Source organism: Stegodyphus dumicola, chromosome 5 (assembly GCF_044657685.1).
Source record: "Stegodyphus dumicola isolate Sdum_Otavi_A_Nest chromosome 5, ASM4465768v1".
Lineage (NCBI taxonomy): Eukaryota > Metazoa > Arthropoda > Arachnida > Araneae > Eresidae > Stegodyphus > Stegodyphus dumicola.
The window spans coordinates 41,711,826-41,739,776 of NC_140772.1; the positions used below are offsets into that span (position 1 = coordinate 41,711,826).

The window sequence follows — 27,951 nt, forward strand, 5'->3', positions numbered from 1 at the left end:
TTCAGTTCCCCCTCCTTTTTTGACCCCAAAGCCAGAAACGTGAAATATCAGCTGTGTCTTCCCTGGGATAACTCCGGATTTTTCAGTTGCTGCTAGCCGGGCGTGTTACCAGTTACACCACGAGAGCATGCAGTGGGGAAAGCGAAAATCCTTTATATTCTACTAACAGGCGACCGGGAAGAGGAAAATGAACCCTACTGGGGAAAATATGAGTAGTGTCAAATTTTTTGGCCACCAAATTTTTAATTGGAAGCCACTTGTACGGTCTGTTAGGTAATCTGGAGCAAAAAGCGTGAGAAAATCAATTTTGCCCTTCCTGGGAGTCGAACTACAGACTTTCTAATGCTATCTGGACGAGGTGCCATTGCACCAAGAGCAGAAGGCGTAAATTTACGTAGGGCATTGCACATTTTTCATGTCTCCTGCTTCGAAATAACCTAATGCATCTACAAGCTGAATGTTTAGATCAGAGCTTCTGGAAACCGCGTCTTGTTTAAGTTGTGCCTGTTCTGTTCAGTTTAAGACTAAATATATATATATATATATATATATTAACTTTCTTCGGTATTTTGTGACTTGGTTCAGACTAAACGATAACTTACTATCTGTCTAGTATGGTCTACTGGACTTTAAAGAAGAATCCTAAGAATTACAGTGTCGCTTATTTTGTCAAACAGACAAAATGTGTTATAATATTTAAAAAAAAATAATAAAAACTATTTATCGATCTTTGCCAGATTAAACAATGTTTCGGCTACTTATTCTATTAAATTGATTTTAATAAATAAATAATATATTTAATTTGTTCATTCTTAAATGCACAAAGATGCGCGATTAAAAATACTGGAAAAACCATTTATATTTTCACATTTTTTAAGCTAATCGGAATCAGAATATCAAGAAAGTTGAGCACACAACATATATAGAAAATATATGGTTCTTATTAAGTTCTAGGAACTTCGCTCTATTTCGCAAGTGCTAAGCTAAGCAAACGATTAATGCTACCATGCATGGACATACACTCAACATGTTTACCGAACCAGATCACAGAATACTCAGTTTCTGTGGCAAGGCATGTGAGTTGCTTTTAGGAGACGCATGATAGTTCGACTATGAAAAATTCAAAGAAATATATTCCGTGTAATAAAAAGAGGATCACTTAAACCACTTGAAACGTTAAAACTTTCAGCACCATTATATCCTACAAGCTAGTTTAAAACTTAAAATGAATATCATTTTAACATATTTTAGGCAAGCAATTTATGGAGAATTAGTATGTGAGACACGCATATATTTTTTATAAAAAAAGTTTACATATATGAGTATATTTTAAATATAAGAGTATGAAGTAAATAAAATTATATCGCAATTACATTAATTAGCAGAAAAGGAAGTTCTAAATATAAGGTATATTTTTAGCTTATTTGCTAGTTAAAAATTTTTATTTTTTCCATCAATCTTCATTAGAATGCGAATTATTTAATGTTTAAATAGCAACAAATTGAAGGTGCAATGGTAACAATCGAGTACAATTATTTGGATTGATACAGAACGCCGCTCATTTATCCGATTTGTGGATTTTGTGAGAGAATTTTGCATTTATTAGAGAGTAAGTTTAGAATCTCCATTAGCTACGCCGAGTTAATCAGGTCATGATTAAATTTTGTGCTTTACTATCTTATACTCGAGTTGATGAAACCCCGCTACTAGCGATGGTATTTGTTAATTTTTGGTTTGGATGTAGTTTTAATAAACCATTTAGTAAGCTTTTAACCTCTTATCTGTGTCATTAAAGTATAGAAGGACTCATGTTTGTTAGTGAAAACAGGTTTTGAATAACACGCTATCGATTTCGAAGGGGACAGGTACAGATTCCTCTTCTTCAGGCAGATAATTCACCATCGCTTGGATTTGGACGACTAGATCTCGAGCCTCTTTCCAAGTTGTCCTTTAAGTGGGGGGGGGAGAATGCAAGGAATCATTCCATCTCCTAGTGCGTAATTTCGCGGCGTAAGTGATTGGTATGTCTCGCTGGCAAGTGGAAGATGCGTGGGTCGAATTCCGGCAAGGACACAATTTATTTTCCATGTTTCCAGTCTGAAATAATTAATAATCTCTACAAATTCGGATAATTAGATTGGTAATTGATTCGGATATTTAATCGTACAAATTTGGATAATTTAGTTGTTCAGATAATCGATTTTGATATTTATGAATGATTGTTGCAGGGAACCATTGGTTTTGGAAAACTGCATTATTTATATTCAAACATTAACTACTTCATTTTAATATTAAATTATATTTTTCAGCAAAATAAACCGAAAATCGTAATAGTCTACGAATTTATACATCATAAAATCCGCTGCTAACGCACTTTTGTTCTCCACCCTTTGTTTCTTTCTTCCCCCCCTTCCCCGCCTGTTTAAAAAATGTGAATATTTACCTTCCTGCTAATTGAAAGCGAGTTCTCTCGCGTTCAAGTGCCATAATTCGGTATAATAAGCATTAGCATCTTAATAATTAAAAGAAATTCCTAATAAATGCCATTCAGGTGTTATAATTAGGTACAATTAGAATAGTTTTCTGCCGACAAAAAAGTACTTTCTGTTGTATCGCGATTACAGAACCGGTTATAATCGATTGAAACTGGCAGAAGTTAAAAGTATTTGAAACATTTAAATAATTAGAACTATTTTATTTAACTCATTTAAAGAACACTATTAAATTATTTTTACTATAATCAGCCTCCCATTGTGATAGAAAAAAAATATTTAATTTTTATTTATTTAAGTCATCGTATTTTTATAAGACTATGTATTTAATTTATTCTTCATCACTAAAAATAAATCAAATAAGTTAATAAAAATGAATCTTTATTGGCTTATTTAAATGCACAAATCAGACTGATACCAAAATTAATGAAACCAATGAAAAACAGCTAATCACAGGTACAGCTTATCTTACATACTTCAAAAGTAATTCCCTTCCTCAGAAGGCTCAGCAGAAGCCGAGCATTAAAATCGCTGAATATTGATAGTTAGATTAAACTATTTGAATAAGGCGAAGAACAAGAACGTGATCGACCTGCCTAATAATGGTAGTTCAAGGCGGGTTCAAATCCCGACAAACGGTCCGGCTGCATGAAAATGTTCGAGGATTTTCCCCATGTGTAACGTGAATACTAGCCAGTTTTCTTTAAAACGTTATCCACGACGGCCTCCTTTCCTACAGACAAACAGCCCTCGTATTCTCTACTGTAATCTACGAGTAAATAGTCTAATCCAATCCATAAAGGGTCATCTTGTCAATAAAAGAAGTTTAAAGGGTAAACCTAGTAGATTCACTTTCGGAATTTTGTGTGCAAAAAAATGTTAATGGAAAGGTTATAACGGAATGGGTCAAGTGCAAAAGAAAAACCTATTCGCGCAATGAATGATACTAGCTGGAAATATTACTTACAGGCGTTAGACCGTTGTGTAGGTAAGAGTTATAGTTTCAAAGAGCCATCTCTCCGTTTATTCATAATTAAATGAGAAATTCTTTGAGATCTGAAACATTAGCTAAATTGGTTATCTACTCTATATTACTTCATGGAAAAGCAAGGCTAAATTTGAATGGTAATATGTAGCCTTTACTTACAGCTATGCAACCTTTGAATAAATATATTAACAGTATAGCTGACACACGTCTTATATTAAAATTCTACTATTTACAGTACTTTGATACGTGTGTTTTTCTTGTTACTGCCACTCTGCCAGTTTTAAAGGGCTATAACTGATCGTTTTAAATATTTCGGCAAAATTTTGCCCGCCCTGTGTATACACTCATAAAATAGGAATTGAAAGAAATAGAAATCTGTAGAATAACGACAGGTTGAAGCATGACAGGGAGAAATCACAGAGAGCTAAAAAATTTTTTAAAAAATTATGAAAGGTTTCAGATTTTAACGGTTGCTTAAGTTGTTAAAGATTTTTATGCTTTCGCTTGTAGAGACATTAGGTATTTTTGGAAGCCAGAGAGATGAAAAATATGCAACCGCCTTCGCCGGGAATCAAACCACGGACCTTTGGAATACCGGCCCAGCGTGCTACCATTACACCACGAAGGCACGCTAGGGAAGTGGGAGAAATACTTTATATACTCCCCTTTTTAAAGGGCGACTAGGGTTTTTAAGGGACCTAGTCGCCAAATCCTAGGTGCGGAGAATCATCATCCACAACCCTTTTAGTTCGAGCGCCACTTGTAGAGTCATTAGGTAATTTTTGGAAGCAGAAGAGATGAAAATATGCAACCGCCTTCTCCGGGAATCGAACCACGGACCTTTGGAATATCGGCCTAGCGTGCTACCGTTACACCACGAAGGCACGCTAGGGAAGTGGGAGAAATACCTTATATACTCCCCTTTTTAAAAAGCGACTAGGGTTTTAGGGAATCTAGTCGCCAAATCCTGGGTGCGGAGAATCATCATCCACAACCCTTTTTAGTTCGGGCGCCACTTGTAGAGTCATTAGGTAATTTTTGGAAGCAGAAGAGATGAAAAATAGGCAACCGCCTTCGCCGGGAATCGAACCACGGACCTCTGGAATACCGGCCCAGCGTGCTACCGTTACACCACGAAGGCACGCTAGGGAAGTGGGAGAAATACCTTATACTCTGACCTCGCAGTCTACGAGGCTGCTGTTATATTAATTCCTACTGAGCCTTTTTTTTTTTTTTTTTTTGTTGTTGTTATTATTAAGTATAATTTTCTTCGCGCTTTCGCCACATGCAATTCAACAGCAAAATTAAAAAAATTTTAAAAGTAGCATAGCAGTATGCGTTTAGAATTGCCAATGTTTTCTTTTTTTTTTTTTTTTTTTTTTTTTGGGGGGGGGGGGGTCTTTTCCTTCAAAACTTTTTTTGTCTTTTCATTATTTTTATTTTTTTGTCATTTCATTTCGTTTTGTGTGTTTGCTTTATTTATTAACTATCCCGTTCTTGGCGCTTACGCCACATAAAATTCTATTCAATAGCATAATCACAAAATATTTAAAAACAGCATATCTTTAGAATTTCCGACTGACTGTTTCGGGCGCTGGAGATAAATTTTTTTTTTCACTGATCGCTTTGAAATCGCTGAGTTTGTTAATCATAAATTCATTAACGTTTTACAAAATATGAAATAGATAATGAAACAAATTCGAAATTCAAAACTTCGAATTCCAGGTTCGGGTGGAGAAAAACATTATTCAAAATTTAATGACTCTAGGAACCGCTGTTGTTTCACAATGCGAGAAACGTACATACATTCATGCAGATTCTTCATTATTTAATTTCTTTAAATATAATACAGGGCGGTAATATTTGGCAGCAATAATTTGAAAAGTCATACGCCGTTTATAATGATTGATTCAACCCAAAATGCCGTTTCAAGACTAATATCCCATTCGGGACTAGTGTCTCTTTGGGGTTAATAATCAAGTTAAAGAAAACAGCTATGGGAAGATTTCAAAGAATTTCGTGCATTATACTTCTATCTCATATTCACATGTTTCTGAAATATTCCGGATATGTATTCGAATTAAGTTTTAAAGACTTTAAATAAACGATAGATCTACGCATTGGAGTATAAGTTAGATATGTAAGTAAATGAAAAAAGAACACAAGGGGTGAGCGAGTGCACCGCTAAAATAGTTCTGACCACGGAGGTGAACCAAACGGAATTATATTCCATTACAGCGGGGAAATCGCCAGTTACAGTGTTGAATATTATGTACTAATAGCAGTTTTTTTTTATTCTACAAAGTTTTTTGGTCCAAAATTAGTCCATATTAATAATCGTTCTGAGTACTTGAAACAATCGCTCAGATTTATATTTCTTGCTGAATGAAAACAAGCCTTACTATTCTCTGATAAACTTACCAGTAGATCGGAGATTATTTAGCTTGATAACACCAGACTCAAAGCATTATCCTGATTATGTGTTTTAAATTCTGATCATTTCAAGCATAATATTATTCACGGTGGTTTCTGCTTACGTAGTATCTTGAGATTTTCTCTATTTTATCAAGGATTGCCCTATTTTTGAGTGTGTTGGGCGTTCACGTTGTCCAGGTACAGTTTGCTGGTTCCTTTAAGTGCCAAATTCTTGTACTAAGACAAATGAAAGTAAATAAGGGTCCATGTTGGCTTCCTCTTCGCACTCGCAGAGGGAAGTATCCCTAAGTCTGAATCTGTTGAGGTATCCTGGGAATGGCCCATGACCCGTCAAGAATTGTGCTAGATTAGCACGGTGAGTCTTGATTTCCACGTTAACTTTTGGCAATGTGCGAAATGTTCTTCGTCCTACCTCTACTTCTGACCATCTACTTTGGCAATTTTGTAACAAATTTTTCAAAGTTATTCTTTTAATATGAAACCAAGGAAGTTTAATTGGTCGTTCTAGTAATTCCGTGCCATTAGCTTCCTGCTTAGCCAGAAGGTCAGCGGCTTCATTGCCTTGAATCCCTGTAAGTGCAGGAACCCATTTTAAAGTGGGTCTTTGTGAGATAGGCATTTCCAGAAGCTGTATTTCAATTTGGTATACTAAGAGACTCCTGCTGTTTTGCCCTACGATAGCCATCAGTCTTGACGCTAAATCGCTAAGTACGGATAATTTCGGCTGCTGATATGTTGGCATACCTAATTGCAGCGCTGATAGCTTGTGATCTTCGAGTAATTTCAATGATATAACTGAGAGTGTTATAAGTGAGTCAACGTTCTATCTGGCAGGTTTTTGATTAGACTAGAAGAGAAACACGCTAATGTGACAATCAAAATCGTAAAAACAACCTTGTATTTAGCGTAAGTATAATGAAACACTCAATCGATTTCGAGGGCAGCTAAAGGTCCCTCCTCATCAGGAGAAAGAAATACCTAGAAAGAAGAAAATAAAGGAGAAGGAGTCTCAGAAACACGTGGTCCTTATTAGCACTGCATGTGGTTATAACCGGATTTTTAATCAGAGTTATACTGGCCGCCTACTTTTACTGGGCCAGGCTATCTGATCAAACATGTAACACAAAGGACAAAAAAAATTAGCGAAGTTAAAAATAGGGAGTGAGGGGCAACGGCACCTTCACGCTCAAAATCTGAACTTCGAATAATGGAAAGCAACCACTGAACGGATTTTTATACACTCTGGTAGCACCAGAGTACTTACCATTATTTGAGAGCAGTTGCGATTGACCGTGGATTTTCTCCCGTGATTATTGATAAAGCCGTTAAAAAATTTTCAGATTCCCATCAAAGAAGACATTCCACTGTTAGAAATAATATTAATGACCTTGTCGTGCTTCCATTTTATCCTTCTGTTAGCTATAAAATTGCACGGATTCTCCAGAAATTCAATTTTCAAGTCGGTTTCTCCCCTATAAATAAAATTCACCCTTCGATTCTAAAAGATTGTGTTTCTGTCTTGAATTCTTGGGGAATTTATAATATATCGTGTTAATGTGGTTTAAGTTATATTGGCCAAACAAAAAGAGCGTTGAAGTTTCGTATCAAGGAACATGAATCTTATGTCAGAAAAGGCGAAATTAACAAGTCTTCAAAAGAAAAAAATAATAATAATAAAATTTAATTATACATATATATATATATATATAATTTGAAGTTCAGATTTTGAGCGTGAAGGTGCATTTGCCCCTCACTCCCTATTTTAACTTCGCTAATTTTTCTTGTCCTTTATGCTTGATCAGATAGCCTGGCTCAGTAAAAGTAGGCGGCCTGTGCAACTCTGATTAAAAATCCAGTTATAACCACGTGCAGTGCTGATAAGGACCACGTGTTTCTGAGACTCCTTCTCCTTTATTTTCTTCTTTCTAGGTATTTCTTTCTCCTGATGAGGAGGGACCTTTAGCTGCCCTCGAAATCGATTGAGTGTTTCATTATACTTACGCTAAATACAAGATTGTTTTTACGATTTTGAGGTTTTTGATTCTTCAAATAGTGCGTTTTAAAGAGATTGGGAAACCATGACTTGACATGCTGCGTAGCATCTCACATTTTACGAGGTTTAAAAAGTAACTGCGAGTATAAAAATGTCAATATATAAGCGAAACTACCCGTGATATAAAATACTCAGCCATAACATTGCTTGGTCAGGTCTCCCAGGGACTCTTAGCCTTCCACAAGAAATTGCCAGAGGTTCTACAAGAAACATGATAAAAAAATCTAACAAACAGTAATAAATAGGATAAATTTTATAAAAAATTTCCCTAAGACCTGAATATTATTTGAAGAGATGAGCAAGGGTAAAAAAGTAGAGACGAGCCAATTTTCTAGCGATCAAATCTGAATTTTAAATAGTTCTCTAACCGCTCGTATTTTTCATATCTTCCACAGAGCAATATAAGAAGATGGGAGTTAGTTTTAGAGCCCTGCATGATTAGTTAGCGTTGGTATAAAGAAGTAAAAGAAAACGCTGAGGCAATATGCAAAACGTTAAAGAAGCAAAATACGTTATGCAACAGAACTGTTCGATGACATGATTCAGACAATTCAAGAACCGGTTATCTATGTTAGCGAGCGATAACTAACTATTAACTAAGCTGCAATAAATTTTCCTAAATAAATATATTTTATCTAGCAACTCTTTAAGTGAATAGAAGAAACGCTTCTACTGAAACAATGCGAACCGGCTGAATCTCGCCACTGCACTTGATGTGAAGATACTTCAAAATGGAAAAATTACTTCTTTTTGAGGGAAAATACTTGAGTCCTAACGTTATAAAAATAATATCAGTAGCATTATAATAAATTTTATGTCTTATCCTTTCCCATTTTAGAGGCCCGTTCTTTAAATTGTGATGTCAATCATTCAGTCGGAATGTTTCAATCTAAGACATAGACCCAGTCACAATAATAAATCCAAGACTGACGGGTCAAACTCGGAAGTCGGATAACTCTATTTATAGCATACCCAGGATATATTTTAAAAGCTTTTTTACACTTATACATACATTTTACACCAAAATACATTATACTGAATCCTATATGCTCTTGTCTAAGGACTCAAAAAACATGTAAGAATAGAAGAAAGTCTTGTGATTTGAACCGTCTCCATATAATATCGAGATTGAAATTTTATGTGTAAGTTTTCTACAAGAACGAAAAAAATCGATTTATCCCCAGAGTTTTATCTCTTCTTCAGGCAATGGAAAAGACGTAGGCCTTCAAAGAGAGCCAGGCGACTCCATATTTCGACGTAAACATCCGGTGCCGAAGAATATTTTCGGGACGCTCTCTTCGATTAGATATTTATACTTATCCCAAGCGTATAAAAAAAAAATCAAGGTCGCGGATGAGAGGAGCATCAGAAAAAGCTCATTTCCGGAAAATGACAGGAAGCGGTTTTCGATATAACATTTCATTGTTCACAAAATGAAGATGAATTCCTTAACGGAGCAGGTATCTAATTCACAATTTTGCAGCTTTCTTGATTCAAGATTTTATCTTTTCTTCGACCACCTCCTTCCCTTACCAAAACGATATATAGATGTCATTTGAATGTAATCTATGGGTACTGACTCCGCCTAAAATGTTTTTAAGTACTTATTGCACTTACACATTTATAAAATTATTAATTGCAAACAGTCACACAATATGGAAACAAATTGGTAAGAATTAAAAGACTTCTCAAAGCATTTACAGACCTGACAAACCATGCGTCCTGCCACAGCATATATCACTGCGCATGCAGAATCCTACCACAGTATGAGCAGAGACATATTATATCGAGAGAATTCTGATACTTACCCGTACTGGTTTTCTTTAAATAGATGTACTGGATATCGTTTGTGATTATGTTTTTAGAATTAGTTTGTAACTTCCTTTCATTAACTGAAAAATTAACTTACCTGCAATTTGGATCAATATATGGAATCGATTTACATGATTTACTTTGACTCTTGTAAAGTTGCATAACTAATATCTGCATTATGAAGTCAATGTTTAAATGTTTGTTTAGGCAACTAAATTTTTCAAACGTGTTCTGATTGTCTGCTTGCTTATAAATCTATTGGAATGTATCGAAAGTATGTAGATGCAATGGCACCGACTGTGAACATTCACCAACTGTGAACATTTCTTGTAATCTCTTTGCTCAATGTTCGGATACAACCCGTTGCACAAGTAATGCCCATTAAATCTCATTAGTCTAAACTGGCAACACTCTGAAATAACAACAATGGCAACACCTTCTGTTTAAGGAGAAGTTACCACGTCCGGAAACGGCTCTGTGCCGTTTCGTCCCTTCCCAATTCATCTTCAGCTCGAAATAATGCTGATTCATCTGCTGTCTTTTTCCACAGACTTCCTCTTTCCCGTTTCATCCGTTCCTCAGAAAGTAATCTTCTGATACAATGAAAACCTGCTTTCGTCTATTAGAAGATTTAATCAAGATGGCCATTACTGCTTTAACCTGACTTAACTCTCGATTTCTAATATTTATTAGCCCAAAGGGGCGTCGGGCATTAGCCCAGAAGGGCTATTAATATCGAAACCGCATTGTCAATTTATACTTTACAGTACGGCAGTAGTATAAACTTGACAATTTATTCTTTAAAATGTACTATACGTATTTATTTATTTAATTTCAGGGAGTTTTACTTTGCCTCACATATATCAACAACTTGATATTCTGTTTCCGTCCATGAACGCTGGTAGCAAAAAATAGTATACAATAGGTTTCCAGGTGGCTGTATCCCATAAAATCAGTCGAAAACTGCATCAAATAGTAATAAAAAATTTTAATTCTGTGTACAACATGACACGCACTACGCTTTTTTTTTTTTTTTTTTTTTTTGTTCTTGTTGCCCGCTTGTTATCTTCATACGAATTGGTCGGTCAAGGGCGTCAGCGTTATTACTAGTGGATAAAGCTTCTGCGCATCTCAAGGTTATCTCGCTTCCATGAAAAGTTGGACACTTTTTAATTCTTTCGTCATATAAAACATAAAGATTGATTTACGATAATGCACAGTTTATCATGATTTAATATCCGATCCATATTTTTTTCTTCACTTTAAATTTAAGTCAAGATAAAAAGCTATTACTTCGAAAAATCATTTAGGAAGCCTAAGCACATTTGTTAAAGTCAGAAAACAATAGTATCCAATATTTGCAAAAATATACAGAGCTTAAAAAAGTGCATCGTGAAATATTAGGTATAGGAAGTTGCTTTACAGGTAGCATTAAAAAAATACAATGAATTAAAACCTCTCTTGGGCGTCCATCACCCGTAAACCTCTGAAATTGACCAGTATATTAGAGAACATGAATAAATATTGGTATTGATAATTATAATATTAAGAAAAACCACTCGGCAGTTCGACTAAGACTTCAAATACGTATGGTTATTTGAGATTAAGTCGACTACCAAAATATTTAATTTTGATACCAAATTTAAATATTTTACATATTAAATAAATCTACGAGATTTTAAATACTCACTTTTACATCGGAAATAGGTGTTAAATTATTGATAAACCATTCATTTTATATTTTTTTCAGCTTGGCGTAATGGAGGATCAAATAACATAATCTGGGGCTCTAAACACGATGTTTTTTTAGGAGCACTGTAATGTTGATTTTTAATTTCGTGAGAAACGGGGTTATTAGGAGTTATAGTATAATTCGCGGTCGGCTAGAACATGAAGCCCTATGTCTGGAATTTGTAAGCTTAGGCAATAATTAGATCCCGGACATAAATTTTCGTATAAGCATCTGTCCGATGTTTGTGACCTTTATAAATGATTATCATAGTCATACACATTTTTGTCTAATTTTTTTATTGCCTGTTTCGGTGACGTTATAACACTAAAGATATTCCATTCAATTAAGTTTCACGACCTTCTGACATCATTTATGCGCAATTAAAATATCAAATAAAACGTTCCGTTTCACTGTATCAAATATGATACCGTGGGCCGCCAATGATACTTCACTCCCGTATCACATTTGATACGATAGGCCCACGGACAGAAACTGTAGTGTGTCAGAAATAATACGCTAGAAGCGAAGAGTTAATTGTTTCCATTGAATTTGTCCAGCGCTGTAGAATTCAGCTTTAAACCAAAAGTGGAATGAAAAAAACACCAAAAAAACGATCAAATACGAATGAAAAAACACTAAAAAACCACCAAAAGTCGAAGGAAAAAAGCACCAAAAAAGACAAAAAATAAATGAAAAAACACTAAAAAATGACGAAAAATCGAATGAAGAAAACACCAAAAAACGAATGAAAAAACATCAAGAACGATCAAAATCGAATGAAAAACACTAAAAAAAAGACCAAAAAATCGAATGAGAAAACACCAAAAAACGAATGAAAAAACATCAAAAAGCGATCAAAATCGAATGAAAAACACTAAAAAACGACTAAAAAATCGGATAAAAAACACATAAAAATGGCCAAAAACGAATGAAAAAACACAAAAATTCGAATGAAAAAACACCAAAAAACGATCAAAAAGGAATGAAAAAACACTAAAAAACCACCAAAAGTAGAATGGAAAAACACCAAAAAAGGATCAAAAACGAATGAAAAAACACTAAAAAACCACCAAAAGTCGAATGAAAAAAATACCAAAAAATGAATGAAAAAACACTAAAAAACGACCAAAAAACGATCAAAATCGAATGAAAAATACACCGAAAATGAACAAAAATCGAATGAAAAAACACAAAAATTCAAATGAAAAACGAATGAAAAAACACCAAAAAACGATCAAAAACGAATGAAAAAACCACCAAAAGTGGAATGAAAAAAACACAAAAATTCGAATGAAAAAAACACCAAAAAACGATCAAAAAACGAATGAAAAAACACTAAAAAAACCACCAAAAGTCGAATGAAAAAAACACCAAAAAACGACAAAAAATGAATGAAAAAACACTAAAAAATTACCCAAAACGACCAAAAATCGAATGAAGAAAACACCAAAAAACGAATGAAAAACATCAAAAAACGATCAAAGTTCATTAATCATTAATGAAAGCTTGCTGGCATCAGTTCTGGGCAGAAGTTATGAAGAATTTCAAAGGATTTCCATCGACTGAAATTGAAGCCAAAGAAATCGTACAAACAGCAAAAGCAACTGGCGGCGAAGGATTTTCAAGTATGGAAGATTTGTGTGTATTGTGTGTGTATTTAATTATGGCAAAGCACACTAGGGCTATCTGCCTAAGGGGAGGGATGCCTTTCGTAGAGGACTTTCTAAGGGAAACTGGCTCGTATACACGTTACACATGGGGGAAACCACGATAACGCCCATGCAGCCAGCCCGTTCGCGGGATTCAAGTATGGAAGAAGTCAAATAATTACTCGAGGAATAAATATCGAACGAAAAACTAGCTGATCTTATTTACAGTGAAAATATTTGATACTGATTATTGACAGTGTAAAAAATTCAGATAAAGCGCCTTTAACTTATTTAACGAATTGTTAGAAAAAGTCACAGGAACCGTCACTTTGCATTGGATTGACTTTGGTGTTAATTTTATGAAGAAGAAGAAATTTTATAATAGGCATAAAACAACTCAACGCTTCTCACGGGGAAACTTTTCCATAGTTAAAAGCAAAAATCACCAGCATTAAAATAATAATAATAATAATAATAATAATAACTGTATTACGTACCTATTAGCAGTTATAAAATCCTTTTAATTAACAGTAGTTTCGTTTTTTTTCTTTTAATTACAACGATATTCAGTTTGTTCAAATTATACCTACTTTATTATTCTAGATTATACCTAACATAATTTTTCCATAAAAAGTTAACTTTCCGGAATGCGATTTTGCCGTACGCGCAATCATCAAACGCTATCAAGTGTCATATTAAAAACTGAAATATTTAATTTTAAAGATCATGTTCAGGAGTTATATACAAATTAAATAACGAAGTGTTTGTATTTAAAAATGAAATCTTAGTTTAGAAAAGGTTTCCAGAATTAACAGATTAAGTTGTTACATCTGTTGTAGGTTTCAAATAGCTTAGCTAGGTCAGTACAATTCTAACAAGCAGTTATATATTTTCTGAGAGATGGGATTTCACCACCAAAATATCTAACCATCAAATATACAAAGAATTAAAATATTTTAAGTTTATTCTATATCACCAATTGTGAATGATTAAATTTAAATATTCAAACCATAAAATTAGAATCCAACCTGGACCCGGTTTCAACAGAATTTATTTTTTCACAATTTCTATCAGTTCAACGATTTTAATTTAACATGGTCAGAGACAAAGCTTTACCTAGACCACGACCGAAATCCAAACACATAATTTACCAAAACAAGGATCTAACCTCAATCTACAACTACTCACAGCAAGATTAAGGGCCACGGCAGCGGGCCGTAGACTAAACTCTCACTCTCTTATTCGTAGATCTCTAAGGTTTGCATTAAAATTGTTTGCTTTTCAAATCTACATAAATGCCGGAATAAACGAAGCTCGTAACGATGAGAGACAAAACGGAAAGAAAAAAGTTAAAAACCATTTTGTTAGTAAAACTTGAACATAGTGATCAGCATTCCTATGTAGACTATAAAGAGATCTGCACGCTAGTAAGTCGCAAAATAATATCACTAAATGATAAAGAGAAAAACTTAATCAGAAATTATTCTAATTTATTTCTTAAATAACCGCTTAAATAAAAGCCTACATTATGGCAAAAATCGAATGAAAAACACTAAATATAATGAAATGATATTCACTAAATATAACTTTCTAGTGACATAGCGATTTTTACAAATTGATTTTTTTTAATTTTAAAAGGCCACAATTATAAAACATAATTATAAAACGCTTCATTTAAAGCGATTTTATAATTGTAAATATGTCTATCTGCGGCATATTAACATTAAAGTCTACATAAGGACTTTTATGGACACAATGTATATAAGCTTATACTATGATAATTTACAAAGTAACATAAGAAGGCTTACCTGCTGTTATCTGTTTCAAATATACTTAGGCATAACAGTCTTTATAGAAACCTCCAGTCAAGTAGCATTTTATTTCTTACAGTTAATACCCTGGATAATAATAATGCCAACAAAGAGAAAAAAATCCATATTAATCATATTAAATTAATCAACAATTTTTAGTTATATTAAAGTAATGAAAACAAAATAAGATTAGTTTACATGATTTAACTTATTTTAAAAAAAATAGGGACTTGTTCTAAATAACACCAATAGTTTAAAAAAATCTTCAAATTCATAAATAAAATATTCATAAAATATTCATGAATAACATTATTTAGTCATCCATAAAATACTAATATTTATAAAGCAAAACATAAACAGTAAATAAGAAATATGGCTTATAAAACAGTGCTTCTACTAGTAAACAAATGAAGAAGTTCAACATTAAAATTAGCCTGAATCAGCAGAAAATGGAGAAATAAAATATTGCTGACTGCAACTTCGTTGGAGTTCAGCTTTTATCGAAGCGTTGTTATTATGATGACTGCAGCGAAGTTGTATTGCCTCAGGTTGAAGCTATATTGCTTAGTCCACCAAGAGTCAAATTAGTCGAAAGAACATACGTTGTACTCGGAACCCGCTTTTTTAGTGCCTCTGACAGACACGGAGCTGAAACTAAATTACTAAGATGATTGCTATGCATGACATTTCGCGATTGTTATACGTGAAAACTGTATTTCTTAGAAGCTTGGAAAAATTTTCCTTGCACAAGAACCTCGTTAATGACTTAACTTAGACTCTGTTCCAGTCGGAGGAGTGGAGAAACTCTTTCGATCCCTGCCTATCGTCTTTTAAAGAATCCGACTTCCGCATTGGACTTCTTCTTCTCCAACTTTTGCTTGTACTGCATTCACAGTAACAGCAATTATTTGACAAATATGGAATGAGCTCCAACAAAACAGCAGTCATCAATAACTTTTTAATATTTTGCTTATTTATACTAATTTTTATTTTGAACGTCATCATATGTTTGCTAATTGCACAATGATATTTTCTTCAAGAGTGATTCTACTTTTCATAGTGTGCTATATACATACGAACACATCAGTTTGTATACACAGAAGACAGTTAAAAATGTAGTATTTTAAGCACGAAATTTTAAAATCACTTTATCAATGCTTCATTAACCAAATTATTTATAAGTCTAACATGAATTTGAATTATTAATGTGAAACAATTTACTGTTGAATTAAAAATTCAGTATTAAATACACCAACGATATTGTTGCATTCTTACGAGTTCGTGGATTTGGAGTGATTGATGACAACACTTGATATAGAAACAAAACACAATTAATTCGTCAGTATTACACCGGACAGTTCCAAAGATGCGTTACAGTCGTCGTAAAACTACGGCAAACACGTTGAAGCAATCTGCAACACAGCCTTCAGGCTATCAGTATAACGGTGAAGACAACTTCACGGCAGGGCTCTAAAGTACAGCTCCCGAATCGGTCGATCGCTCTTGGAGCTCAACACACTCAAGATATTCTTCACCATAAAACTCTCGATGTACTCGACGATAGACTCAACGAGGCACTGCTACTCCGCGTGCAAGCAGGGTTTATATAGCTTTTAAACTGTTTTCGAGAATATTACCAGTAAGGTTTCGTTCTAGAATATTCTTGCTCTGTCTATGGCATATCGCCAGTTTTGTCGCTAAATGTCTCCAAATGGGAGATTTCGTGCCAAATCTGACAACCATACCTTTCCTTACCATTTTCTGGCAACCCTAAACCCGCTTTGCGGGGAAGCTATCTTACCGCGGCTGGACATTTCGTAACAATATTATTTTGGTTTCAGAAAGAAATATATCTGCAAGAAGTGAATTTTGAGCAGGCCACATAAATTATTAGAGCAATATTAAAAGTCTGCATTATTGGTGACAGAGATATTTCTTTGGAATCGCTACCAAGAAACTGTCTACACTTAAGAAATTATACATTCTTCTTAAAAGAAAAAAAAAAAAAAACTGTGTTATTATCCTAAAAAGGATATTCAAACTAGAGAAACTGTAACGTAAAAAAAATCCACCTCTGCTGCTGTGTTAAGGGCCGAAGCCTAACTTAGAATAACATTAAAAGTTTGCATTATTTATTTCGCCAAGAACGTTTCATTAGAATCGCTGGTGACAACAGCAAACAAATTATTGTGCTTATTATAAAAACTATCCAAAACTTGGAGAAATTACTTATTCTTTTAAAAAAGGAAAAAAGATCTTTTTTATTATCCTGGAAAGGATTCAAATTTGAGAAAATATAATTGCAAATTATGAGCTAAGTGGGACCATAAACTTGCAAAAGTTGGACTTTGCACTCATATGATCTCATATGATTGAGATCATATGAGTGCAAAGTCCAACTTTTGCAAGTTTATGGTCCCACTTATAATTTAGAATGACATTAAAGACCTGTATTATTTACCCCGCCAAAGATTTTCGTCGGAATTTACAGAAACTATCCTTATTCTATTTTTGAAAGACAAAACGTAAAAAGGAAAGAAAAAGAATCCGAACTTCAGTTATTTATAGCTGTGAAAGCAGAAATTTGTAAATTTCAGCATCCAAAGCGAGAAAATGGATATAACTGAATAGGGTCTACAAAATGCGAAAACGTGCGTGCAATGAAAAACAACAGCCAAATAACTTTTTGCCAACGATATTCTCATTAACACTCAAAGTATTGTTAAAGACTAGAATTGATAATAAGAGTAGAATTAAATGAATCTATATTTTTTGTGAAAAACTTCCCATACTTGCTGCTCCCTGTCTTTTATTGTTATTATTTCTTTTCTGTGTCGTAAGAATGTTCCATGACAGAAAGTCTCTGGAAGATAAAAGAGTTGGACAATGTTGCTATTAATAAGTTTTGTGTTTATATTTTCCACCTAAACGCTTTGGTCCCAAAGAATCCGAGAGCGAGTTGTTCGCCGAGGCTGGGGTGTGGCGTCGGGCTGTCTGCCGAGTGTATTCATCAAGCGGGGCTCCTTTGGGGGCTTGTCTGGCAAGCAGCTGATCTTGTTTGTCAGGAATGCATCGATCCCCAACACGGGGTTGGGTCTAAATGATGTTTAGAGAGGGTGTGCAACAAGCAGCAGTCTGTGACCCTGCATTCCCTTGAGAGATTGGGGAACCTAGAAGAAGGGGGGATATATGGGGGATAGTTGACGAAGTGTTATGATTTGACTCCCCAACCCCGTGTTGCTCCATCAAATTCCAGGTCGAGTCCCTCTTCTCTAAGCATTGGTTTTATCGATCGTGTTGGGATGTGGGAGGGAAAGTTTCTGGAGTTCAGAGTAATTTAGTACAGGGGTTGGATTGCACCACAGTATCTCCTACTCTATAAAAGTTATTTATTAGCACATTGTCAGAGTCTTATTGACTTCATAGTTTCGGGTAAAAGAGTGAGTAAGCGCTGACCGCTGCTGTATCCTTTTAGTACTAGATTCATATATCTTAAATTGTCTTTTATCACTTTCAGAACTATTGGAAATATAAAATTAAGAGTACTAAAATATTGTTAATGTGATCGCCAATAATAAAACACGTTCAGTGATTTGAAACATTTGCATTGGAGTTTGGATTTTTTATCAATTACAAGAAGACTCAGAATTCTAATTTTAAACTTTATAAAGGTATGCAATCATTGAAAAACTGAGATAAGTCTAAGAAGTCTGTAAATATTTATAATAATGAATGAATATTTATTTACTTATACCTCTTAACTGTTAACAGTAAATTTCATAGTATCATTTACAACTACGAAGCAGATGGATCTAGAACAAAAAATTCGAAATATAAAGCGAATTTTAGTACATTTAATACGTCTATTATAACATGAAATTCTGTACAAGAAACACTATAGAATTTAAAGTTGCCCTGTTATTTGAATATAGTGTAATTTATATCCTCCCGTATACTTTAACGTTACATTTTTTTTACAACTAAATGAAAAGAAAATTTTCTTTACAATGAATACACGATGTTAGAAACTGGTATTAAACTAGACATTTTGATACCGGATATGGACTCCCATCATTCGCTACAATGCAAACTCTCAGTGGAATTATATGTTCTTTTGACTACTGCTACCGCAATTTCACAAACGATTTTGATTCATCTGATACGGTTATTAGCAAGAAAACCCACCCCCTTAGTGAAGAGTAATATGGTAACTCAATAAATCTCATCTCTTCCGCATGCGCACCCACATTCTTCCAGTATCTGAATTCGAAAGGAAGAAACGATGACGCAAAACCAATTTGACTAATCCAAATCTAGTAACCAGTTATCGTTAATTATTTTAGTTTGGGCGTCAGATGTGGACGCACTGTGATGTAAGAATCAACAGCCCCTCTGCAAGCACAGTATCGACATGGCACTCAACAGATGGTTTCGATCCTGTGCAGCCATCCTAAAAAGTTAATGAGTCAATCAAATTCTTTCTCTGTTAATTATGCATCATTTCTAGTTATAATCCTTGACTACGTAAACGCTGTATCATCATATACAATGTCGATTCTATGCTGCATTGATTCTACGACGTATCGAAGCTATGCCAGTGTCGATTTGCCTGTGACAGATATGTGAAGGACACAAATGTCATTTATCCCTTTACTTACTATTGCAACCATTATCATTTTATTATCTATAATTCTTTTTCATCACGCCAGTAACTAGTGTCGGTTGCATGATCGCGTCGATCTTGTGCCAGAGTCGATTCTACGTCGTATCTATGAATCTATACTACGTCGTGTCGATCCTAAGTAGTCTTCGTTCTATGTGTCGATCTTATGCATGTAAACTGAGGCATTAAAAGCTTGTCAGCTAAAAATAGTTTAAAATAAACGCAACTTTCACCCGAAATCGAAAGATGATACCAAGCGGCATGATGTATTAACAGTTGTAACACAAGTGTACGTGGAGGATAGCTTTAATTTCTTTTAGACAAACCAGAATTCTTCCATAGTTCAATATATCTATGAGCTAGGAAATGTTCCCTCAGACACAGTGCAACATTAGAAACTGGTCTTCGAAATCACAGAAAATGAGGCATAGATAACTGCAGGTACTAATTTCTACTAAGCACTGCAGAATAAAATAGAGTAACAACATCAAAGATTTTCCAAGTATGTCTTAAGAATTTTCTGGATGCAAGGAATGCTCGAGCGGATTTCAGGCGACAATCGGAAAATACGCGTGGAAACAGCCGTTATAAGTTAACGACCATTTAATTATCTAAATAATAGTATGTAATAATAATAATAATAATATTAATAATTAGTCCGTTTAGATAATCCGTTTAATTATATAAATAGTAGCATCAACACATCTGAAATCAGATTGTTAATCAGACTCAGTGAAAAATGTAATAGATTGTTCATTTATCACCTCTTCTCCCCCCCCCAAAAAAAAAGATTACATTCTGTAAAAAATAGAAAAGTGATGATAAGAGTTATTTGGTATTGGCAACAGCTTTTGGCAAACTGTAAGAGGGAAAAATCCTTGAAATATGAATTTCAAATGGAATTTTCAGCGAATATCTCCAGAAACTGTGGAGTGGTTTTTTTGTACGTTAGCGTTTAGTTATAGCGTCAAGAGTGTGTTGTATAAAGAAATGACCTTAAATAATGATTTGCAATATAGATGTTACGTTCATGTAAAATGTACTGAAAATTGAAAAGAACATTTCCCTTATTTAAATTATCATTTCTATTTGGCAATCAAAGTGTTATTTATTATAAAAATAATCGAAACTTACTTCATTACCAAAAAATGAAGCTTCTTCTTTTACAAAAGTAAAATAAATAGGCGATTAATCAAAGATAAACTTTCTCGGGACATTAGAATATACATTCAAATAAACAAAAATAAATGATCAGATCCTTCATCTTCACATAAATTTGGAGATTATTTCAGAAACAGATCGTAACGTTGCTAATCGATTGAAGAGCATTAATAGTTCAATTGTGTTTGAATCTAGGAAAACAGTCTGGCTACATTCGTGATTTTCTTCGCGTGTAACGTAAATACAAGCCAGTTTCTCCTAGAAAATTCTCTACGAAGACATTCATCTCTTGGGATAGATAGCCCTCATATGCTTTGCCGCATCACTTAAACAAATAAACGTCTTTTTACCATAAACAATTAAAGGAAGAACGCTGGCTTCTTTCAACACTTTTACAGGATGCGTCAAAAAAATGTATACACAGTTTATGTAAAGAGCAGCTATGAACATGAGTATCAAATATCCATACTCCAAACAATAAATTTTAATTGAAAATATAATCTTAATGAATTCATTTAATTATTCATAATTCAGACATATAATTTCAAATTTGTAATTTCTAAAGAGATTTTAGATTCTATCCTACAAATTTGGGCATGTAGTAGCTCACCACTAACGAAAAGGCTGAAACCTGGCACTTTCAGCCATCCAAGCGAGTGGATACTTATCTTCTTTATCTTTAATGAAGCAAATTTAGGAAAAAGTAACAGATTTAACATAACATACATTCACAAATCTTCAATGCTTGTTTCTAAGAGAAGAAAAAAGTTTCCTAAGCAAAGAACTACTAACGATGAGCAAAAATAAGCTAAAAAGCAAATCTGATGAACTTGTTGAACAGCATCAAAATTGACCTGTGACCCTAGATCTTCTGTGAGGATAACTTCGCTGCTTTACAGCATCCGCCAAATTTCCATAGAACATCCGTTCCACAGAAACCGCAGACGATTTTCTTAGAAATGTAAGCTGCAATCTTCTTGCTCGTACATCATTTGAAACGAGCAGAGCAAAGAGTTTTCTTTTTCTTAGAGTGAGATAAAGCTAATCCAGTACGATATATCAAACATCGATATCTTAATATTCTTGGTTTTTAAATACACAAATTATTTTTATACGAAGAAAACTAACGTAGTTACGCTTTCTACTCGTTGTAAATTGTTTTAAAAGTGGCTCCCAAGACATATATGGTTCAGAAACAGATAGTTGCTGGAACTTGACTGAACTAGTAAAATATGAATAAAATTAGAAGACGTGAGGGAGGAATAGCCGTCAGAAACTATGTTAGTTCTGTTCTAGGTTACTTTATGCACCCTTTGAGTCCTTCTCTTCTAATAGAGGAGAAAGAACCGATAGGAATGAGATGCCCCGTTTACCATTCTACGAAAGCAGTTTGGTGCACAAATTTCGAAGCACTCGTGTTCTCTTGTATTTTTCAAGTGTTATTCTTTTCGTAATAAGTTTTAAAATAACGCTGATGTTTTATATCAAAAAAGCAATTTTATATTTTTAATGAAATTGTTTTCAAAATTTTACAGTATTTATTATGTTTGATCACAGAATTTAAAAACTGTTTAAAGTGCTCAAAATGCACATTTGTAATAAGAATTTTGCACAAAGGAGTGTGTTCACATTTTACATTTCTGGCACTAATTTCATTTCGTGCTATAATACGTTCATTAAAATTTCAGTTTTAACTAACTTTGCACGAATGAAAATTAGATTGCGTTCTTGTTGCAGAAAATATAAGTAACAAAGGTAGGAAAAGAAAGTCTATGTCAAGAAAGAAAAGTCTATGTCTTTTAGACTATCTAGAATCCATAATCAGAGATTAAAATCGCAGAGGAGAGAATCTATAGTAAGAACAAAGTAGTTTTACAATCTTTATGTTATAAGGGTTAATCCTGAGCTTGAGTACTCGGATAGTCATCGATACTGTCGGATAATCATCGATACTGCATCTTTTGTTTGAGTTTTCAGGCATCCATATAGGAATCAGGATTCAGGACGAAAACTAAGACCTTTTACTAATCTGGAAACCACCACCTTATCAAATCCAAATGTCCAATAATCATCTTATCGAATCCATATTTAAGGAATCAAGCCTTTATAAAAGGGTTTAAAGATTGTATTTAATCGTACTTTCAATGATTCTGTTTTTGTGATTAAGTCTTGCAATTTAAAATTAATTGCTATTTGTACGATCGCTGAACATTGGCAGTTCCACTCAAGTTCTTCTCTCGGTGAACGGGTTTGGCTGCGCAAGAAATTCGTGATTTCCCTGACGTATAATGGGAATATGAATCAGTTTCTCTTTAAAAGTCTTTCACGAACTTGTCCCTTGTCTTACGCAGATAACCCTTGTATGCTTTTCCATAATCTAAATACCCAATTCTAAGTTCTAAAAGTAGAAGTACCGGAGCCCTATTAAGTTCTAAAATTGGAAGTATTGGAGCCCTATAGAAGACCTTCAGGAAAGAGGAAGAAGAATAAATAAATAAATGAAATAACTAATAAAATCATTAATAATTAAAAATTAAATAACTCATTATTAAAATAGTTAAATAATTGAAATTAAAATTTAATAAAATGCAAAGAAATAAATCAAAATTTAATAAGCAAATTTTAGTATAATTTTATTACTAAAAATAAAATTTTCAAGATCACATTCTTCCGAAATTGTTGCTCAGTTACATAAAAGTAGTGCCGGAGCTTTCTTAATTAGGGCTCCGGCTAGAATTATGAATTATCCTCAAAATTAAGAAGTACCGGACCTGGACTCCGGTGGGCTCGGGCGCAATTTAAGCTCTGCCAATCAGTAACCTGGACCATTTTGGCTTGTTCAGCCTACTGAAATCATAAAGTACAGAATCACCTTAGACTTTTCAGAAAAACTTCATGACCAGCAGGGAAGGATGTCGTCAGAGAACAGACAAATTCGCTCAAAACCTGTAAGCGTTCTACCCATAAGCGTTTTTATCTTGCAACAATTAGTAACCATCAAGAAAGGTGATAACTCACCGACCATTGCAGTTAACTTTGAGGCGTTACAGGATAGGTCTGCAGTTAACTTTTAGGTGTTTTAGGATTTACTCTTTTAGGTGTTATAGAAACGCCCATATTATAATAGAAAAATATACTGTAAAGTTCCTTAATGTGAATTAACCATTTATTTAATGTTTTGGATCTTTACTATCACTTCTCCCTTCTGTTTTCCCGCCAGAATTCAAATTAGTTCGTGTGTATTTAAGGTGAGGTATTTAGATTGTAATAGAGAGCGTGTTCTGCCTCTCGAGACCACGTTAATAAGTTGCTAGAACAGATAAGTTTCGTAGTCTTCGACCTTGCATTACACTGACTACCAATAAGTATTTGGACACCTATGCAAATGACGATATCTGAGGTCCTAAAATACGTCACGGACTCCGCCAGTATATATCGTGTAGGAAACAGCATCGGCTTTAGTCGCATGCAAGATACCTCGCAGTTCGGAGCTCTCTGATTTCGAGAAAGGTATAATTATCGGGTATCACAAATGTGGCCGATCCTTAAGAGACATATCTAGCGATCTGAAATACTTAAAATCGACAGTGGCCTATGTGATTAAGAAGTGGAAGGTGAGCGGTGATTGTCGGAATGTGCCCCCAGTCGGCAGACCAACGAAACTGGGAGATAGAGACCGACGAGTGCTGTCCAGAAAAATTCGGAAGAACCGCACCCAACCGATGGCCCTCATCCGCGAGGAGTTTCAACAGGCATCCGGAAGTATTGTTTCAATGAATACCATCCGTAAGGAAGCATATCTGCTTGGGTTTAATGGTCGTGCTGCTGCCCATAAGCGTTTGATCACAAAGTCACACCGCGCTGCTCGGTTAATGTGGTGCAAAGCACATCGAAATTGGACCGTAGATCAGTGGAAACGGGCTCTTTGGAGTGACGAATCAAGGTTCACCCTTTACCGTTCGGATGGCAGGGTCTGGGTCTGGCTTCTACCTGGAGAACGTCTCCTGCCAGAATGCATTGTGCCAACAGTCAAGTTCGGCGGAGGTGGAATTATGGTCTGGGGGTGCTTCTCCTGGTATGCGCTGGGACCCTTGGTCCCCATTCATGGTAAGCTCAACTCCGATGCCTACTGCACTATTTTGGATGACAATGTGCTTCCTACGTTGTGGCAGTTTTACGGGTTGGACCCCTGTTACTTTCAGGACGACGATGCCAGTTGTCATGTTTCGGCGTTAACCAAGGCTTGGTATGGTGCCAATGGAGTTCATCGAATGGACTGGCCTGCCCAGAGTCCTGACCTGAACCCTATCGAGAACCTCTGGTACGAGTTGCATCGTCGAATTCAGGGGTGCACTACCCGTGCAAAATCGGTGAAGGAACTTCTATGTCTTCTCCAATTCGAGTGGAAGAAAATACCACTAGCTGTTATACAAAGACTTGTGGAAAGTATGCCTCGGAGGGTCCACGCTGTAATTACCTCTTGTGGAGGCTCTACCAACTATTGATTTTGAATAAAGTTAGTTTTTCTTTTCTATCACAGGTGTCCAAATACGTATTGGTAGTCAGTGTATAATTGCCGATAGTTGAATATGCACGCCAGTTAAGTTTGGAGCCAGCTTCGCGTTCATTGATCAGTGTAAACTTTGTTTACCAGCTTATTTAAATTAAATTTTACATTTGACATTGCCGTTACTTTAAGTTATCCCGCAACACTGGTTAGCTGATTTGTAAGCACCAAGTTGCATTCTGTTCTTAGTTTTAAATAAAAGGGTCTTAACAAAACCTTTCTCAAGTTTCTGTTTTTATTTTAGACTTAGCGATAATTCACTGCCAGTCTAGCTAAAGTTTAGTTATACAAGTAGTTTATGATTGGAGAGAAGACTTTATAGTAGTATGAACAATTTACCAGATTTCTTAAACAGTTTTATAGGGAAATCAAGTTTATTTGGTTACGTAAATTAAACCAATATTCAAAGCAAATTTTAAATAATAGAAGAATCAACATCAGTAGTAGTTATGAAGAAGCTAAGTTCGCATATCATACGGCGTAACTTACTGTTTCAAAGAATGCTAGAAATAGGAATCACTCACTTTTGTAGCATAAACCCACATTTGTTGCTTTCAAGCACTTCTAACATCATTTGAGATGCTTACTGAAGTAAATAAAAACTTTGAGATTACGAGAGTTGCGATAAGATGTTGCTAATGGGAATTGTTTAAAGCAAGAATTAAAAAGGGATTGAAAAGAAGAAAGAAATAAGGAAATAAAGTTAAGCCAAATACTCTGAGACGCGAATGCTGTAGCCGATACCGGTATATTTATGATCATCAAACTGAAGGTTGAGTTTCATATTTGAGCGGTTTTCTTGTAAACTGAGAATACACCTCAGGTACCACTATGACTGTTTACATCCCCGTATTGCATTAAAAAATTTATGAAACTCAGACTAATTTTTTTTCTTCCTATCTCTAAAATGTGAATAAATGAAAACCGCAGATATAGAGGCATGAATGTAAAGAAATCTAAAGAGAGCAAAATTGAACTATGACTCTCCCAATACAAACAGTTTATAAACCTTAACTGAAAAAAATTCTCCTTAAAACCTTAAAAACTGAGGGTATTTAATTTTTGTATTAAATGCTGTCATGATTTTATGTCCTATGTAATAATTAATATTCTTAACATGAAAAGGCGAGAAGAGGGAAGAAAGAAAAGAAAATCTGAAAGGATTCAGATTTTACACTACACTATGGTTTATTATGTTTATGGTTTTTTTATGTTCTGCTCGCACTTTTTATGCCTAGAACTCACGCCTGCTAGCACGACTTCTTTTGTCTTTTTAACTTTATCACAGACTGCTAGCACGACTTTTTTTGTCTTTTTAACTTTATCACAGACTGCTAGCACTACTTCTTTTGTCTTTTTAACTTTATCACAGACTGCTAGCACGACTTCTTTTGTCTTTTTAACTTTATCACAGACTGCTAGCACGACTTTTTTTGTCTTTTTAACTTTATCACAGACTGCTAGCACGACTTCTTTTGTCTTTTTAACTTTATCACAGACTGCTAGCACGACTTTTTTTGTCTTTTTAACTTTATCACAGACTGCTAGCACGACTTCTTTTGTCTTTTTAACTTTATCACAGACTGCTAGCACGACTTTTTTGTCTTTTTAACTTTTTCACAGACTGCTAGCACGACTTCTTTTGTCTTTTTAACTTTATCACAGACTGCTAGCACGACTTTTTTTTGTCTTTTTAACTTTATCACTAAACAACACGTTCTTCGCACTTACGCTGCGTCAAAGTCACATAATTTTACAGCAGAAGTGAAATCACAAAATTTTAAATGCAACGTATTTTTAGAATTAACGGTAGAGTATTAACTCTTGGTATACATTTTTCTATTTTTTTCTATCTTTTCTTAGTCCATCATATCACTGATTTTTTAAAGAAGATGATCTACACAACTTTTCTTTAGCCTTTTTTACTTTATTATTAAATATGACTTTCTTCACACTTACGCTACATTAAATTCAACAGCAGAGTCACATATTTTTAAAACCAGTATATGTTTTAAGATTTCCAACGCAGTGTTAAGTATCGCTATTAATTTCTTTTCAGTCTTTTCTCAGTTCATCAAATCAATGTTCAGTTTTGCTAGCAAGATGACTTACGAAATTTTTTTGGTCTTTTTAATATAGACTTTTTTGTCTCTTAATTAAGTACACATCATTTTCTTCTCAATTGCGTCACATAATATTCAACAGAAAAATCACAAAATTTTTAAAGGCAGCATATGTTAAAAATTTCCAATGGAGTGTCGTCATTAATTTCTTTTTAGTCTTTTCTCAGTTCATCAAATCAATGTTCAGTTTTCTTAATAAGACGACTTACACAATTTTTTCCCTCTTTTTATTAGTACACATTATTTTCTTCCCACTTGCTCCACATAAAATTCAACAGCAAAATCACAAAATATTTTAAAACAGTATATTCTAAGAATTCACGATATTCGTTAAGCTATTTCTTTAAAGATAATACATGGCGATGATATATGATGACAACATCCCTTTCTTTGAGAACGGCTTTTTAATAGTGCATCATTTAACCTGCCAATGCTTGAAAAAATAATCACGTTGCGTGTTTACT

At 34.4% G+C, this 27,951-nt stretch overlaps 1 protein-coding gene across 1 annotated transcript in view; it reads right to left on the reverse strand.

The window, feature by feature from the left end:
* Positions 1-27,951, reverse strand: part of LOC118182196 (LHFPL tetraspan subfamily member 2a protein-like) — a 102,847-nt gene that overhangs the window by 39,277 nt on the left and 35,619 nt on the right. The window contains exon 2 of the mRNA XM_085816614.1: positions 14,971-15,060. The gene's annotated coding sequence lies outside the window, so the exon portion shown is untranslated. The remainder of the gene's footprint in view (positions 1-14,970; positions 15,061-27,951) is intronic.